The 19,326-nt window shown below is 38.3% G+C and overlaps 1 protein-coding gene and 1 pseudogene across 3 annotated transcripts in view; one reads left to right on the top strand and one right to left on the bottom strand.

Moving 5' to 3' along the window:
* PTPRG (protein tyrosine phosphatase, receptor type G) overlaps window positions 1-19,326 on the top strand; it is a 642,217-nt gene that overhangs the window by 180,746 nt on the left and 442,145 nt on the right. The window lies entirely within an intron of this gene.
* Window positions 11,615-11,731, bottom strand: LOC112484432 (annotated as a pseudogene).

Below are 19,326 nucleotides of genomic sequence, written 5' to 3'. Positions count from 1 at the left end.
TATGTTTTCTAGGCCCTGGGGATACCAGAGAGCATTTATTAATTTCAGGACTCAGGAAGCTTTCACAGTACTGCAGAGAGACTGGTAAGACCCCATCACTCAATACAGCACAGTAAGTGTGATGCTGTCAGGGTAATCAGAAATTACCAGGATAATTGGGAACACAGACTGTGGTATATGAAGCCACAGACTGTTTTTTAGCCAAAACCATTGAATTAAAGGCAAGACTGGAAAGGTCAATGAGAGTATCACAGAGGAAGGTCACCTGAGCTGAACATAATTTATGGTTCATGGTAGAAGGGCATTGACAGTAGATATGTTTCTAGGTACGTGAAACGTGGTGGATGTGTAAACAAGTGATGTGTTGACTGTATCTAAATAAAGTCTTCTATAAAATAAGTACTCTGAAGTTCTATTACTTTGTTCATTTCTTTAACTCTCAGCTCTGACACTTAAATTTCCAGGGTCTAGGTACCAGGTGTATTTAACTTATAGTTGACTCTCCAGTGCCTGGCATAATACCTGTCACATGGAATGTGCGCAGGAAACTTAAATTCTTTCATTCATCGATTCATTCCTGTAGCAAATATTTGGTTGCATGCTCCATGCTGGGTACTGTAGCTGCACTGGAGAATGTGACCCTTTTGGTTTCTAGGGAACCCCCAAGTTCCATGAGACCCATCTTAGTAGAGAAGTCAGGCAAGAAACTAGTGAATAAATAATAGCTAAAACTGATCTGTTGCAGTTATGAAGGGAATGAATGGGCCTGTAATAGATAGCACCAGTAGGGATCCATATTCAGTGGTTGGTGAGTGAAGGTCTCCCACTCCTGTGATGCATTGGGGGGAAAAAAATTTCAGATCGGAGATGCAGAGCGTACAGCAAAAAACATGGGGTGAGGAAAGCAAATGGCTTGCTCTAGGATCTGATAGAGTAAAGTAAGAGAGGTGGAAGTCATGTGAGATGAGGTCCCAGAGGGAGGGAGGCAGGAAAGCAGGAGGTAGATTCTACAGAACCGTTTAGGAGGTATCAAAGATCCTTAGAGTCATGAGGAACCATTAAAGGTGAGCAACATTTACAATTATTTACATTCTTTCAAGAAGATTTACACACACACACACACACACACATAATGTAAGAGAAGGAAATTTATAAAGTTTTAGCCTATCTTAGAATTACTGAACACTTCTTATGGTCAATCACACTGCTATTTTGAGATACCCTCCTTTGGGCCATAGATTAAAATCCATTAAGAAACTGAACAGAGTTCTACATTCTTGTGGGAATGCTTAGAGCTAAGTAAACTGGGGGAACATCTGATGACTCTTTGGAGAGAGGCAAAAGTGGAGGGCATAATGCTGCACAAGTAGGTTTCAACTCCAGGTCTAATTTTGAGAGTGAGCCCACTGTGAGAGGCAGTAATTGGCCAGAAGAGGGTGATTGCTCCTAATTGCCTTCCTAATTACACATGCTGGTGTTGGGGGCTGAAGGCCTGGTGCTTGGCACTGTACATCACAGATGACTTATCCCTGGAGGGATGAGACTAAAATAACTATCAAGGATGAGCCCTTTTTTCTAGCCTTCCAGCCAGTGAAGGTACAGATAGGAGAAGCTGAGGGATGGAGGTTATGTAAAGGGTCTTTTGTAGGTAGATAGACATGAGCAAACTCAGAGTGTACACTTCCCACTAAATCTTCTAGCTTTAGGAAGGTTGATTTCTTAAGATTTCTCATTTAAGCCTTTGCTCATCATCAGTAGGGTATGCCAAGAAGTTGAAGTAGCATAGATGCTATTAGCACTTCGCTGGTATATCCTCTATTCATTTTCAAGGGCTTTTAAAGAATGTTTTTGCACACTGGACTGCTGTCAACCTGCTGGCATCTGCGAGCATTTGCTTGAAGTTTCTTCAGAGCCTTAAGAACTTGTACGTGGCAGTTGGGAAGGGGTGGGCAAATTCATGCCACTTAGCCAGCAGCTTCCAGCCACTGATTAGAGTTGGATAATACTTCCCTGACTCATTCCCCCTCCCTTATTGTGCCCTGGGTCACCTCCTAAGTGAAGTACTAGTACAATTGGCCCTTTAACAGTGCAGGAGTTAGGGGGACCAACCCCTCATACAGTCGAAAATTCTTGTATAACTTTTGACTCCCCCAAAACATAACTACTGGTAGCGTGTTGTTGACTAGAAGCCTTACTGATAACATAAACAGTTGATTAACATAAATTTTGTATGTTATATGTATTATATCCTGTTCCTGTATTCTTATAATAAAGTAAGCTGCTAGAGAAAAGAAAATATTAAAAATCATAAGGAAGAGAAAATATATTTACAGTATTTATTGATCAAAATCTGTATGTAAGTGGACCCGTGCAGTTTAAACTTATGTTGTTCAAGAGTCTACTGTACTTGAATTTTTGCCTCAAGATCTGTTTCTAGGGAACCCCCAAGTTCAGATAGTCTACCTTACGATAAGTTGACACAACGAAAATTCATTATCAGACATGGAAGTCACATATGAAACCTAGACTATGTTTCTCTGAATAAGACAAAGTCAAGGTGATTATACTAAGTATAATCAAGTGATGACAAGTTGCTTGAAATTAGTCATTTAATAGGCTCTGGATAATGACAATCAGGCATTGTTTTGTTATTTTGTGCCAAGGACCATTATATGAAGCTGGAAAGTATCAGAATCTTGAGTGGGGGACAGGCAGACCCTTACGCTCTCATTACAAATTTTGGGAATGCTCAATAAAACTATTGCGTGTTTCTTGCTTGTGACTAAATCAGAGGCAAACTAGATTTGTGTCTGATTTGGTCTGCATTTGGTCTACAGATACTTTGCTTACATAGTGTTTGTAATGTCTTTGAATTAGTTTCTAACATTTGAAAACTGGGGATTTTAATTTAAAATATCAATATTAATCTCTTCTTTAAATAAAATCATGGCGAGTACATTTTGAATGAAACTGTAAAAAAGGCAGTCTGGCAATACAAAGCCTAAATTCCTTCTGACAAAAGTGCTTCTTTCTAGTCAGTCCTTGCTGCTCAGTGATTTCCCGCACTCTGCCATTTATATTATATTATCTGCCTGACCCCACGAGACAGTTGAATTTGCATCCGGGATCTAAGAATTTGCTTTCAGTTGATTAACTATTTGAAAAACTTAATTCTTAGGCCCTCCTGCCAATTAGCTTTAAATATAAAAAGATAAAAGATGTATGAAATTAAAGTGTGTGGCTGTGTCCATCCTTTTTGTTTTAGAGGGTTATTTACTTGATGCTGTGATATTATAAGTTAATGGGATTTTGTTAACAAAAACATCGATTAGCTCAGAGGTCTCCCAGAACGTGCCTCCAGAGGGAATGGGAGGAAGTTTTGTAATTATGTAGCTTTTAAAGTATCTGACTTGGATTTCTTTAGTTATGTTAGCTAATTTCAGATGACTTCCAGTGTCTACCAGAAAGTTGAGGGAACATGTGGATATTAAAAGAATTGGGGTAGGAGAGGCCCAGTGATGACCTCAGTAGGAGGAAGGGTGCCCTGTGGCTGTGTATTTTGGGAAATTCATTATTGATTCCCTCTTTCCACCTACGTTTAAAAAGTTCATAAACCTTTAGGAGAAGAATCAGTGAAATGGAATTTGTAAAATGTTTCCTGTAAAATAGGTTTCCTTGTGTGTGTTTTTCAGATAAAACATTGAAGGATGAGCAGATATATGAGCATCCAGTGTCTTTTTCTAGGAATAAATGATAGGAAAAACTTTGACTTCAGTTCGATGACTATCTTTCGAATGATCATTACTTCAAATCTAGTTTTTTAAAACTAATGAGGAATACTCTCTATTGTATGGAACAGTGAATTTGGAATACATGTCATCTCTTCCCACATTCTGACCCCTCCATTGAAGAGTTTTGTCCATGACCTTAGTAGGCTTTTTATCTGCACGATTACACAATCCGGATTTAAATGTAGACAAACAGTTGATTTTCGGTTGAATTATTATGAGAATGTCGATTACTTATGTAACTGAATTTATTAAATAATTTTTGCTCTTGTAAATCTGTCAGAGCTTCTGTTTAGCACGGGTGGACTGGTGCTACCTCACTGAACATATGTAACTACAGTCGTAAGCAAAGACACTCAGTAGGTAGTTGTTTTGTGTATTCTTTCTGTGATGTTGGGAAGCAACAGTTCCACTATGACTTTTAAGATTTCTAAGGCCAACAAGCAAGGCACTTCATATTTCCATCTTTCTTCGACTTTCATTAAAACTTGTTTTAAATGAAACAAATGTACTTGTCTCATTAACCATCTCCTCAATGTCAGATGTTGTTTATTTTTCAAAGTATCACTAGCCTTATTTGACAAACCAATCAGTGCTAATTGAGCAATAGATGAGGACTGTTGTATCCATCAATTGAGTCATGTGTTAAATTAGTCAATAAATTGAGTGTGAACTGTCAGCTAGGCTGGTGAACCCTGCCTTCACACCTAGGTGGTATGAAAGACAGACATGAGACAAATAATTTTATCAGTCATTGACTTAAAAATTTGATGTATGCAAAGAAGTTTAATGTGCAGTTAAGAGTGTTGGGTGAGCCAGAAGCTATGAAGTTTTAAGGAGGGGGGTAATTGCTGATGATGTTAGTTGAGACAGAGAAGTCCAGAGAGACAAAGGCTAAAGAGATTTAAGAAGAATTTGTAACCTCGTTGACCTGAGGCAGCATTGAGCCCTTCCTTGCCGCTGTGATATTTAAGCTGAATGTTATATCCAGGATCTGTTCTTTCCTCCAAGATAATAATTACATGAGTGTGGTTGCTTATTTCATTTTGTAATTCACCTTTAAAAGTATATTCATTGATAATTCACTTTGTGCTAAAGCACTGTCCAGGGTACTGAAGCACTTAAGTGGCATTCATTGTAGTTAGGATGGGAGAGACACAGATGACACTTTACATAATAACTGTCATGTGAGAATAGCAATAATAAGGGAATGCATATGTGGTTGTGGGATTTAGCTTTAATCTAGGTGGAGTTATGTGGACAAGAAAGTGTTTGTGGGTGGTAGTGGTGATACTTGTGTTCAATGATAAGGAATGAATAGCGGCCATCTGGGTGAAGAATGTTAGGTGGGTGTATATAGAGTGTAGAGCTGGAGATTGGTTGGGGGTGAGGTGGGGGCCCGTGGCAGCATGTTTTATTCAGTGGACGAAGTGTGAGCAAGGTATAGAGATCAGAACTCGCCTAGTTCCTGTTGGGGAGCCACAGGCAGATCCTGTGCCCTGGAGGAAATTTGAGGGCAGGCAGTAGAGATAAAGAACTTGGATTGCCAAGTAGGGGCCTCATCGCTGAGAGCCTTTGTGCCATGTTTTAGACTTTGTAATGGAGAGCTATGCAAGGGGTCTGTACAGAGGAATTAATTTGAAGTGCTAGCAGGATGTTCTGTTGGAAAAGTCTAACAGTCGATGACTTTTCGATTCTGAGGATTGGGGTGGAACAAAGATTTGAGATTAGCTGAGATGAATTTATAGAGCAACTTCTTTCCCTTGAGAAACACCAATTTTTAAAGAGCTGAAAAGGGAAGGCCAGGAATGGTGAAAGGTGTGCTGTGAAGTTAGAGTGTTGGATGTGCCAGAAACTGCTTCAGAAGTTTTAAGAAGAATGGTCAGTGGTGTCAGTAGAGCCTTACTCCAGGAACCTGTCATCCTTTTCTTAGCAGCTGGCCTGAGCAGCTAAGGTTGTGGTGGTCGTGATCATGGTGCTGGTAGTGGTGGTGGTGGTGTGTGGGTGAGTGTGTGTGGGGGGAGGTTTGACTGGGCAAGTAGCAGATGTACTTCAACTCATGGTTTTCTTAATGTGGACCATAATATATAAATCTTTGGACCGTAATATACAACATTTTTAAAAGACACATTTACAACCTCAAGTGTGTGTGTATAAAAGGAATCAGTTTATTCCTGGAGGGATACTGTGAATAGGGCAATTGAGGCTGATTTAGAGGCCGACATCTGTATGTTACTCTCATCACCTATGAGGCACAAACTAGATCTAGTTAGTTGATCTTCTGGTAGTTAATCTTTTTTAAAGTTTCTTGTGCATTGTACTGGGAAAATTAGGAGCATGATAATTTCACTTAGTGATCATGATTTGTTTCTTCTGCCTTTTTCATTTTTACATGTAGAAGCAAATATCGTTAACAACTAAAATGACCCATTTGCTCTCATTAAGAGATATGATACTTTTAAAGAATTTAGTATGCATATTCTTGACCTTTTTTGGAATTAAAAATTGTCTTGAAAATTTACCTCTACATCTATAATTTCTGTGGTGTGCTAAAGAACAGCTTAATAGTCTGAAAATGGGTGAATTTAAAATTAGAGAGTTGAAGGTCATAACCCAGCAGTGATAACTCAGCTAATGAAATATTCATTTCCAACTACGAAGTGGCACTGTATATCAATATGTTGTCACTGTCTGTCATTGTTACGTAGAGCACAGGTATATTTATGCATTTATAAATAGTTGAGGGAAAAAAGAGGCTAATTACATGCAGAAATGCGACAGATTTTCATGGCTGTGCTTCTAACAGGCAACTGCTAACCATTTTTCCAAGCTACGTTTGTGAATTAAGTATAGGTTCTGCATATTAACCTCCGTATTTGGTTTTTAGAATGATGTAATTAGAGGGAGGACAACTCAGTGGATATATGTATTTTTTTTAGGTTGTGGCCACACCAGGGGTTTGTTTATATAAATGTAAAATTAAGTGCAGAATTTATTACTTACTGAGAAAAATTAAATGAAAAAGCCTTTGGTTTGAAAAATACAGAAAATTATAGAAGAGATATATATTTATATAATTAGCTTTACCAATTAAGAATGAATTTACTTTAGCACAAATCAATGTAATTATCCAGATAATTCAAGCTAATTAAAGTCCTTCCCAAACCCGTCGATCTTCATTAGCTGCATGTTTCTGGTAAAAACAGACTTTTGGGTGTTAAATTAGCTTTATAATTTATTTCGGTCTTGCTCTGTTTTGCTGGTACAGACCTGGCTTCAATTGATAGTGCCCACATATCCTTCAGGGAGAAAATAAAATGGTAAATATAAAACGTTGAACATCAGATCGAAAGCATGCTGGCACTCATAGTGACAGATCTTGGAATACAGCATCTTTATATTCAGAAACACACAGACAACAGTAGAGAATTCATTAGAAATCATGTAAACAGGGTCGAACATATGTAGGGTCATGATAATATACCCTAGTGAATAGAAATCATGTAAACAGGGTCGAACATATGTAGGGATGTAGGGTCACGATAATATACCCTAGTGAACGCCTGTTACACACACACACACACACACACACACACGGGAAGCAGGACCAGTTCTGTCCTCCTCCTTCCCTTCCTTTGATTTTTATCCTTCCCCTGATCTATAAGGAACCATTCTCTCTCCATTCCCTCTAACCATTACCCTTTTCCTACAGCCCCTCTCTAAACTGGAATTGACAATTACTAATTAGGTTTATAAATAAATGTCACCTTAAGTGAATGTCATGTGTAGGTTCCCAAATCTTATATGCTTCTTGGCTTTTCCCCCCATTCATTGTGGAATTAAAAAACATATTTTTCCCCATTATTTGAGAGGGATGGGGAGTAGGTGGTGTCAGATGTATCCATGATAGTGGTTGTTCAGAAATTAAAAGAGGAAAATTTGCCTCAGGCAGTTGGCACTTTATTTTAGCTTCTAAAAAATTCATTTTGTTCTTACTCTTCTTCCTTCATTGTTCCTAGCTTTTAATGCGAGAAAAGAGCACAGACTCTAGCTTAGGCGGCTCACCTCATGATTAAGAAGGAACATGATATAACCAAACTTAGTTCAGTACAGTGTTTGAGACATTTCATTATCAGTTGGTCACGAGTTTGTGGTCCTTTACCTTTGGAGAGCTTTAAGAAAAATTTTAAAAGGACTAGGCTACTTTTCAAAATTGTTGGAGGAATTCAAGGGCGGTTACAGAGCGAAGGTAGGGGAGATCTGGAAAAGAGGAAAGAAACCTACCCTAAAGATGAGTATATATCACTGATCGTGTCAGGAGTAGGCAGGAGTATTATTTTTGGAGCAAAAGCCTACTTTTGGTTCTTCTCTCTTTAGATTTATGTCTAATCATTTATTTTTAAACATTAAAAATGACATATGTCTATCAAGTTTTGGAACAAATATATTTAAAAATGATTATTCTCTGTCTGATTGTATCATGTGGGTTTAGAATATGCTAAATCTGAGGAAAATTAGCATGGTGTCTTTGAAATGTCTCTGTGGGAATAGAAGCGGTGCACATTTAACCATGCTGAAACGACAGAGGGAAAATAGATGTGTTCTGAATTCTTTCTAGATTACTGCCATGGTCTTCATGTCTCATGGCTGGTTTTTCTAAGTGAAGTGCAGTTTCAGTTTTTAACATGTTTCCCAAAAGAGAAAATAGTAGATGATCTAATGTGCTTTTCAAAAGTGTTCTATGACATAGGTTAAAGAGTCTCTAATCTTTTCTCAATAGCTGGATTGTTTGTATGGGGGGGGGCAGGGGAAAGCAGTTCTTTAACTTGAGAAACAAGTGGCTTATTGAATTGAACTTTTTAGTGTGTCTACTCCCCACTCTTCACCTCCAATAAGATGATTGTTAAAGAAGGAATCATAGTGATGAATAACTCTTAGTGGCTATTTATTGTTCATTTATATTCCCTATTTATGATTAAGGTTAAGGAAAATTACTTTGTAATGAATCCAGAAACAAGAGAACCTTCCTACAAGGAATTATGTAATTTATACTGTTACTCCATTTTCTGCCTTGTTCCTGATGGACCTAAGGCGATGTTGCTAGAATAATTTTGTCTTGGTTTGAAAAAACTTTCCTGTGTTTAGTTTCAGTGGATAGATTATCTAATTGGTGTTCAAAACTGTAAAGATTCCAAGTGATATTATTACGGTTTCGATTTTTAGTGATCCGTGAAGTAAAAGGTCCCTACGTAACACAGTACAGTACAGGCAGTAACTGAATCACCGTGGTCTGCTTTATTAGGCCCTTCTGGGGAGTTCGAAATGCTTCATCACTGACCCCATGGACCATAAATGTCTCCCTTTGCCTGTTCTGGACCTTAATGTTCATTGCTTATTAGAAGCCTTTAATTTTGGTGTGATGGACACAATTATATCATAATGGTTCCTATGGAATTATTAAAGTCAATTTGTTCTTAGAAACTTCTTAAAGGGTCGATTTATTGAATTGATGGGCTGTAAAGCTATTTCCGTTTATTACGGGAATTACCTTTTTTGGTAGGCATTTGTGCCCACGATGGTTGTAGTAATACCCTTCGTTACCCAGTGGAGTTCTGTAAAAAGTCTTGAAATTAGGCCGTTTATTCTCAAGGACACTGTCTCCACTGTTGTACCTGTTTGTTGAAGGTGGCATCTAATGTTGGGGAGACTACCAGCACGTGAGTCTGAGAAAAACTAAGGGTCTGCTATAGCCACAGTACCTAAAGATATTAACTCCCAGTTTCAGAGCCTCCTACCTCTTACTTCCTCTTCCGTCCTCAAAATTGGCATGTTGGCCAACTTCTCTTATTTTCCCCGTGTAATAGTGATATATTCACATGGTTCAGACTTACTTTCAGCTCCGGGTGTTCTGCACGGAGCAGTGTAAGTATCAAAGCAGAGGGTCACATTTCATTCCCATAACAACTGTATTTATAATCAGTACTTTAGACTGCATAAATCAAAGTTCATAGAATTACAAATGGAACTAAATGTATTGAGATAGTTATCAAAATATTAAAATTTGTGATTTGCAATAAATGAACATTTTATTAATATTACATAGTAAGATCTAATAGCAAGTCTAACAACTATTGTAATATTGAAGTTGTCACGAGTGCACGTGACATTTATTTAATGGTCATATGTCTGGAGCACTGGTATGTCTGGTTTCTTATAATACAAAGATAATTAACAGATACTCTGTCCTTACAGAACCTCATAGTAATTGGAGAGACCAAAGCGTAAATGGCTAACTTTAAATATAATATTATATTGCTACAGTTGTTAAGCATAAAATGTTACTGGATCCATGAAGAGGACAAAAATAATGCCATAATCCCCCTTCAAGAGACCTCTTGGTGTGTTTGTTTTCAACCTTTTATATAGATGTTTTTTATTTCTTTTCATGACCTATATTTCTGAATTTATATGCAAATAAGTATTTATATTTAGAAATTTTATTTGAAAAGGGCAGAGATTTGAGAAATCATAAGTGTATAGATTTTGGCAATTAAAGTTTTTTCCGCAGGTATTGATAGCATATTACTTTGGATATACTTTGTTTCAAAGGATTTGGTGTTAATTTTAGGCTTCTATTTTGTACAAATGTATATGTTTATATTTTTACTAAAATAATAATAAATCTATTACATGTTAACACAAGTTTATCACAAAAACATTTAGTGAGAGGAGTGGCATTATATTACATTTTTGCAAATCTCTTTAATGTTTGGTATAGGGAAAAGCAGCTAGATTCTCATCTATTCTGCATCCAGTCTGTTGCGTTATGCTTTTTTTTTTTTAATTGAGTTAACATTGGCTATTAAAATTATATAAGTTTCAAGTGTACAACATCTGTAATTCAATATCTTTATACCCTAAAGTGTGCTCACCACTAAAAGTCTAGTTTCTATCTGTCACCATGTCATTGATCCCCTTTACTTTAGGCTTCTATTTTAAGTGAGATGAGGTTAAGATAGTGCTTAAAAAATAGTCCCTGAATATGGGGGAGTGAATTTTGGGCAGCGAGTAAGTTTCCACAGCTGGCATGTGCTGCCTTGTTGCGATCCTGCACAGCAAGTTATTTAGGATTTCGCTTTGAGCTGCTCTTTCCTGGTACCATAGGGGTCAGCTTGGCCAGTGGGTTTTCTTTTGTCTTACTGACTTCTGATGGGTGGTGTCCACCTCAGTTCGAAGAGCTCACAGGGCTGCACCCAAGCTCAGCAGGGTGGACCGGTTACCCAGTCTTTCGTGGGCAGTGGAAGTCCGATGGTGGCTGCCCTGTCCCCATCTCACACCTGCACTGGGGGAAGCCTGAGGACTGATTGTTTTCCTATTAATTTAGAAAGCCCTTATCCCCTAACATTGCTGGATTTGCTGCTGGGCGGTGGACCATTAGGGTTTGTTGGCTTCTTCCCTGCACCCTTCTTCTTGTTCCCTCCTCAAGTACAAGATACATGTCAGAGCCATCTTGTCTTCACAGCTATCCTAAGAACCTATTTATTATGAACTTGCAGTTGAATGAAAAGTGTCTTAGTCCAGTAATTTGTATCAAAATCATAATTGATGACTAAACTCAGAACAGATGCTATTTTACCGAAAACATCAATATTCAGTTTATTTCACCTTTCACAGAATTATCATGGAGTACAGAATTGCTGCTGGTATGTTACTGACTCTCATGGAGGTATATATATATATTTTATTTAGGCGAGGCAACCTTTGGTTGACCTCACAGATTGCAAGGACCTTGTCAACTTACAATCCCTTATTTTTTTTATTTTTTACACCTACAGCACCTGATCTCTAGGTAGTCTCCCATCCAAGTACTGGCCAGGTCTGACCCTGCTTAGCTTCCGAGATCAGACGGGATCGGGCTTGTTCAGGGTAACGTGGCCGTAGACAAAAAAAATATTATTTTATAAGGTCATGAATATATACTTTCATTACATGTATACGTGATGAAGTGCTACAGCAGAACCCTTATCGCTACTTCCTTTGCCATTGGTTTGACAGCTTCACAGAAGCAACTTCTTAGTCTCAGAATTCCTTCCATTTCTAAAATTCTTTGGCCTCTCTGATTTTTTCTTTTGTAATTTTTTTCCTGAAATTCAGTTATTCACATCATGATTTTATTATTTTATCTAGGTAGATATGTCTGAATAAGTCATTCATCTCTGCCATAAGTAAGTATAGTGATTGATTTGTTGAGTCTTTGTATATCAGTAAGATAAAGTATATGTAAAATCTGATCTTTTGATGTTGTTTATTACCAAAGTAATTCTTGGTTGAAATGAATGATAAATCAGCACCTCTTTTCCCCTCTTATTATGTTCAGATGAGACATGGGTCCTCAGTTTAAAACAACAGCAATGCAATGAGTTGTTGCCATGTTGCCGAATTATTTATGAAACAGGAAGACATATGATGTAATTTTTATTATTCGATTTTACTTTTCTATATATCTTTATATATAATTAATCCTGGGCTATATGGTATGAAGCCTTGAGGATAGTTTTGGGAAGCCAGAAACCACCATTTCTCACGGCAGGACAAACAAAGTCAGCATTTACCTAGGATACTTAGAATATCTTGTTTCTTAGATTTGTAATTCAGGCTTGCTCCCACAGAGGCTGGGAAATTATTTCCTAGTGTAAAGATTGAGACACGTTGTTCCAGCCTTTAACAGTCACTGAGTAACTTGAGGTACTAAAATGATCCTATTATGTAGATAATTTGCTTGAGGCAGAGATTGGGAAGTCATCTATAACAGTTTCAGGTGCCCAAGACTGCTATATTTATAATAAATTTATCTGTAATCCTTATTCAATAATGATTCTATAAACTAAAAGTCTTTGTGCTAGTTGGAACATTGTTTAAGATAGTCTCTTGTTCAGAAGTAATTATTTATTAATGAAGTTATTCTTATCTCTTCTCACTTTTTGGTTTTGTTAACGATTTGCAGAGCTTTAAGAGAAGAGGAAAGCAGAAAGGTACATATGCATCTTCATGAATAATAAGTGGGATCCTGATTTTATAGAGGCTGGAATCCCTCAGTTATTGGAGCTCATCTCTCTCCTGGGTTTGCTGTGACCTCAGAGAACAGGTTTTTTTTTGGGGGGGAGGGGAGGGTGAAAGGGTCTGTAGTTTTACAGTTGCTGTAGCATCACCGAAGGGGGCTGTGGCAAGCACCCCCTTCCTCAACACACAAGTCTTTATGGCTTCACTTTGCCCTGTGACATTTCTCTCAGTTCTTGGCCCCTTCCAACCAATGAATTCAGGAATTTGGGTTCAAATATCAAGTGTGCTTTTTACATTTTCCTGAACCTTTTTTTTTCCTATGAAACTTTTTTTTTCCCCTCCTCCCAGCCCACAGCTTACCATTTATTTGTTAAATAGAAAACTGAAAGAGAGGATTTCAGGGTGACACAAGAAATATAGGCAAGTGGAGGAAAGGCCTCTGAGAACAAGTGGTCGTGAGTATTGGAAACATCACAAGAGTTGTCTCTCTTGGTTCTACCCATCCCTTCCCCAGATCCCCTTTTAATCCTTCATCCTGACTCTACGCAGTTTGGTAGGGCTATTCATCGCAGTGATCAGGATAGGTGTTGGCTAACTTACCTAGCCTGCTCTTTTTCACATGGATGTCACCCAGGCTTGTCAGAGTACCTAGCCACGTTGGTTTCAGGACTGGTCGCTTGTCCCAAGCAAGACTAAGGAGTGTCTTCCTTTAGGTTGCCAGGTGGACCCCTCATCAATAGAGTTTCTCTTCTTTTTGATGTGTTTCTCCTCCGAAGGAGAGCGTATTGCAGTTTGGGCCTTGCGAGGGCAACTTGTTGGACTGAAAATTAGAAAGAGAATTGGAGACATGAGGATACCTCAGTAGCCCCTGGAACTAGCTGAACCTGAAGCCTCAGGCCTTATACTTTCCAATCATTTAAGTCATTTAATTCTCTCTTTCTCTTCTTTATTCATTTAGATTTATGTCCCTTTCAATCAAAAGATACCCAAGGAATATACTGGGATGAGGGGCCCAAAAAGTTGCTGATTAAAAAAAAAAGAAGCTTATCAGCACAATTAAGAAAATGAACTACTATTATTATTTAAAAAATCTATTGTTATCAGCCTTAACCTGTGATTGACAGGAGTTCAGGTACAGTCTTCTGGATGCTGTCTACTAGTCTTCACTGTGGACTCTCTACCCTGCTACTTTCCTTTGAGCTGAAAGTATGGAGATTAATTCCAGGTTTGGCTAGGTTGTAAAAAAGAAACTATTATCTGCTCTGTATTTCTTACTGCCATACAGAAATAAACATCTTTTGATTATTTAATTATAGCGCACTGACGTTTTTCCATGGCATGTTGAAGTTGTTTACACCAGATATCTTGTTGGGGTAAACTGATTTCCACGGAGGAGGTGACATCCCTGGAAGTGGATAGTGATGCAGTTTTGGTCTGTCTGCTCAATGCTGAAGGCTCGCTGTTGTGTTTAATTTGCCCAAGTGCCTCAAGACTGTATGAACACAGAAGATGATTTTGGATAAATGCTTTTATCTAAATCCTTTATTTTCCACTACTTTCCCCAGTTTTTCTCCCTTCCCCCATTTTACTTTTTTTTCATCAGAATAAAATTTATTATGACTAATCAGTATGGACTTGTATTTGGGGTATCTTTACTTTTTTAAAAAAGAATGTGTTAGATTTACTATTATTTTTAAAATTCTCCTTGTCTTTATTTTCCTGTTGCCATCTGTTCATTTAAATTTTCTCAGACGGTTTATGGTTTCAGTTTTCTCTCCATACATTTCCTGGCATTTGGCTCTCCTTTTCTGACACAATAGGTCAGGCTTTCAAAAATCTGGCCCCTATGTAATTTGACTTTTTCCATAGTCAACATACCGCCTATGCCTTTCGTCTCTTAGGTCTTTGAACAGATGTTAACTGTTTAAATATTTTGTTGTTTGGGTGTAAGGAAAATTGAAATGTAAGACGTCAGTGATAGCATGCTTTGCTTATACCAGAGCAGATTGCTGCCTGCAAGTTGAATATGCAAAAGTATTTAAAACATGGAGTGTTCCCCTTGTGCATTTTAACCATAATCTACAGGTTGTGCACTCTAAAGAGTGAGTTAAATTCATCAGGTTATAAGGAAGATTTTTGTGGCATCTGGAGTGTATCGAAAAACTGGTATTTTTATTTTTTGAATTAGTGTGTAACAATGAGTGGGACCTTACCTGGTGATGGACTCAGGATTTCCTATGGGGATGAGAAATGAATTGGCTGTGTTTTAATACCCTAATTTCTGGTTGATATTGTGTTAATTGATGGTATTTAGACTCACTGGTCATAATATAAATGGCTGAAATAAATGAATAGTAAGTTGTTGATGTCGCAAAGTCAACTAGAAATGTGTCATCACTCCTAGCAGTAGTAGTGGTTTGAGTAGTATCAGTGACCAACATTCATTGTGCACCTAATATATTCCTGACACCGTGCCAAGTATCTCATTCAGTTCTTCAGCTTGTATGTTAATCCCTATGATGATCCCATTTTACAGATGAGGGAACTGAGGCTGAAAATGGTTAATTAGCTTTTCTAGGTTACACAACTAATAAGTAGCGGAGCTGAGATTTCAGCCTTGGTGGTCTGAGTCCATTGCTCACCATTTATCCTCTGAATTACATTTGTTTGTGAGGTGGGCCTTGAGAGCACAGGCTGAGGAGGTGAAGAAGACTTATCATTCACTAAATCTTTGTTTCTTTTTTTTTTTTTATCTGTAAAAAGTAAATGGGAATGATATCTACATTCGAAGTGTTGAGAAGTTAAATGACAAGTACGGATGAGGGGCTTGTGAGTAAATATGAACTATCGTTATAATTAAGGCTATTGTTTAGTGTTATACTGTAGAATTTTATATATTCTTATGTGTACGCCAACCCCTGCCCCGCCCCCCTGCCCATGATGAAGAGGCTTCTGGATAGTAAAAGTTCATTGTGGCTTTGAGTGTAATCATTTCTTTGGGTGGATAATGCATCACCACCTCTGTCTTACATGATATATTAAAAAACTGAACAGCAGCAGATTTCCCCTTAACTTTATTCAAATTTCGTCCTTCGCCCTTTCCCCTCCAGCCAAAATCAGGAGAAATTTGTAGCGCAGGCCCTCAAGTTGAAAGCGGGCATTAATATTAGCAAATTCCCTTTAATAATCATCACATTAAATTTGATGACCAGAGAGGATGTCCCCAAAGCTTATAACTGAAAATAATGTCCCTGGGAGACAAAGGAGCTTTTCCCAAATGTTAACCATTGAGCAAGATTAAAGAGACTGATGACCTGGGAGTCCGATGGTCGGTGTTATAAATCTGATTGTCCACACTCAGGTGACTAGCGTCAGGTTTCTCGAGCATCTGTGGCCCTTTAACCTTAACTGCAGAAATAGGAAAGAAGACTTTAGAAACCTGTCTTGGAGCAAGGATTATTAATGCTTTTTCTCTTACTGACTCAAAACAAAAGAGGAAGTACTAAATAATGGCTCGGACTCTTGGGGTTATCGAAGAGGAGTCAATAAACCCAGCAGCCAGGAGAGCTGATAGTTGCCAGTACAAGAGCCTGACAGGGCAGAATTTGGTTCCTTGGGACAATTGAAGCTGTGTAGCTGCTTAGGAAGGACCAGCGTCCGCATAGCTTTTGTGTGGAAGATGAACATTTCGGCGGGAGTCAGAGGGGAGCATGGGAGTTGCTCCTTCACGCCTCTTGACCACACCTTTGGACACTTGGGTGCATGGTTCCCTCTGCTCTCTTCTTTTCATGGTTGAATCTTCTCTCTCCAGATCACAAGTAAATATTGATTCTTCAGGGCAACTCCTTCAGAGCATTCTTAGCTTAACTATCACCTCAGTTGTGTTCTCGCTCTGAACTTGTTTATCGTTTCCGTCTCTTCTGCTAGACACCAACGTGAACATTTTATTTCTCCACTGTTTACTCTGGTTTAACACAGGGCCTGGTGGCACATATCAAGCACTCAAAACTCTGTAGAGAATGAACGTCAATGATTGGTTTATTCCGTATGTTTTTATGTAACCATTGTTTTCTCTCAGGAGAAGGGCCAGTTTTTGGACCCAACTTTATATGTGTGGAAATAAGAAATCAAGTGAAGGCCTGGAGGAAAAGGTACAAAGCATGTCCCTAACTGATCAGGTTCTTAAAGGCCAGGGATCACATGCACGTTCCATCCCAGGGACTAAGATGACTCTCGTTGATTCTCTGAGTTTAGTTTACATTTTGTTTGTGAAATGCAGAGACGATGCTTCCCCCAAAGATGAAATGATGCAGATTTCATCGATGCTGAAATTTTCTTCACATTTTAACATTTCTGAAATCAAGATGTAATTTTCATTTCATAATGTTTGGAAACTGTTGTTGGGTTTTTGTTTCTGTTTTTCTTTCCATGTTTGAACATCACTGAAATTGGGATGAGTCTTATAATTAATGGTGTCTCAACTTCATGAAAATAAAGTAGTTATGGGAAATGTATCAGTGTTAAGTAATAAATGTTTGTCTCCTATCTTTCTCCTCTATAACAATGAGGAAAAAACGGTATAAACATCGCTATGAGAAATGTACCTTTTTGTGGAAGGAGAAGCACAGGTCTGGGAGGCTGGGTTCTTTTAGTTCTAGTGTTATTAACTAGTAGTCATTTTGCCTCTGTCTGCTCTCCTTTGTCAATCAAAGTTTTTGGGTTTTTGGATTGGCAAATAGGTTTCTTCTCTAGTACTGTTGATTGCCAGTGGCTCCTTGGAGCTCTGTGTTCAGAGTTGTCAAGGCAAGCCCTGGGTCTGTAGTCAGGTGTCGTAATCTTTAATGCTGACTGCTGTGAGTGTGGTGTGGAGAAGGGGTCTAAAGGAGCGCCTTATATTTCTGCACCTGGCTTCCCTGGTCTTTGGCTCTAATTTTCAATGTGGGAATGGAAGGGAAGGGGAGGGGAGGGGAAAGGAGGGAGGAAGGAAGGAAGGGAGGGAGGAGGGAGGAAGGGAGGAAGGAAGAGGAGAGGACCAGGATGGTAAGGGGAAGGAGGGAAGAAGATAAGAAGATAGGAGAAAGGAAGAAAGAAAAAAGAAGGGAAAGGAAAAACAACAGGCTTTATAGAATTTTTCTTCCCAGCATAAAATAAAAGAAGGAAGGGATTTGAGAGTGTCTACTGAATCCAAGCGTATCATAGTTCTGTCAGGACAGTATAGCCATATACTTTTCTCTTTCTTCTTAAAATATTTGTCTACATTCTAACAGATAATTGCTTGAATTATTTCTTAATAGAAATAAACTTTCACCATGAAGACTCATCGTGCCCAGCGTAGCACAGGGCCTTTGCAGAGTTTATCGGCTGTGATATAGGAAAGAAATGCTTCGGATGATTGTGGAAATTAATGGACACAACTGTAACTCTAGATCCAGCTCGGTATTTTAGATGCTTTTGCCCCTCCCACCATGTAAGTTCCTACCAAAATACTGTATGTGGACAAATAGTTAATTATTTTGGTAGGTTAAGAAAGGTTCTTTTGGATGTTGAAAATAATATCAGGCATGAAATGACTTCTTTAGGGTAATGCTGGTCAGAACTCTTTGCTGCTTATTTCTCTTCCTCTGAGACTTGTGTACAAAACATTTCCCGGAAAGGAATAAAAAATTTTCAGTCACTTTAGTTTTAAAAAGCCTGTTCTTCACTACCTTCCTAAAGCATTCAAAGTGTTGTTATTGCTGTTTTTTTTTAACCTCTGTATGATTTTGAATGTTTTCATTTTTACCTTTTAATTGAAAGGATTCCCTCAACAAAGGTTTTTTTTTTAAAAAAAAAATTATAAATGTTTTCATTTAATAGTTGCCTCAAAAATAGCTAGTCCGATAGCTTAAGAGTGGGATGCAAGGGCTTCAGTAGTGAATTAAATAATCTGCTTTTATGGCTGAGTAGCAACTAGAGAATGAAATGGTCAGTGGAACAAGCGAAAAGCATGTTGAGTGTTTGGGTGCCTCATCATTGCTAGAACTTAGGTCTGGAAACTTAAACCCTCTGTGTCTCAGGTTCTCATCTGTAATGGGGCTAACAGTGGCACTGCAGTGAGCATTACATAATCTATGTGCAGTGCTTAGCCCTGTGGTTGGCAAATTCTAATTGTCTAATAAATATTGTTGCGATTATGTAAACAAGTTTGTGTGTGTGTGTCTGTGTGTGTGGGGGCAAATTATTAGTTTTAAATTTACTTGATGCCTTTTTTCACAGATCCAGTTTTATAGAAGGTGGTAGGGTTTCCGAGTATGTTGAAGACAGCTCACGTGCTGCTGCAGCATCAATTTAAAAAGTAAAAACAAGAAACCACATGGTTAAAGAAATCTCCTGAGCCCTGGTAGAGGATAAAGAGTTTTGCTAAGAAAGGCAGTAGGTGTAGAGACTGGTGGAGATTCTTAGGGATGCTTCTCGGCGTCCTTGCTGCTTTGGAGGTTGC

Source organism: Pteropus alecto, unplaced genomic scaffold (assembly GCF_000325575.1).
Source record: "Pteropus alecto unplaced genomic scaffold, ASM32557v1 scaffold75, whole genome shotgun sequence".
NCBI classification, from domain to species: Eukaryota; Metazoa; Chordata; class Mammalia; order Chiroptera; family Pteropodidae; genus Pteropus; species Pteropus alecto.
This window is presented reverse-complemented; position numbering and strand designations above follow the sequence as displayed.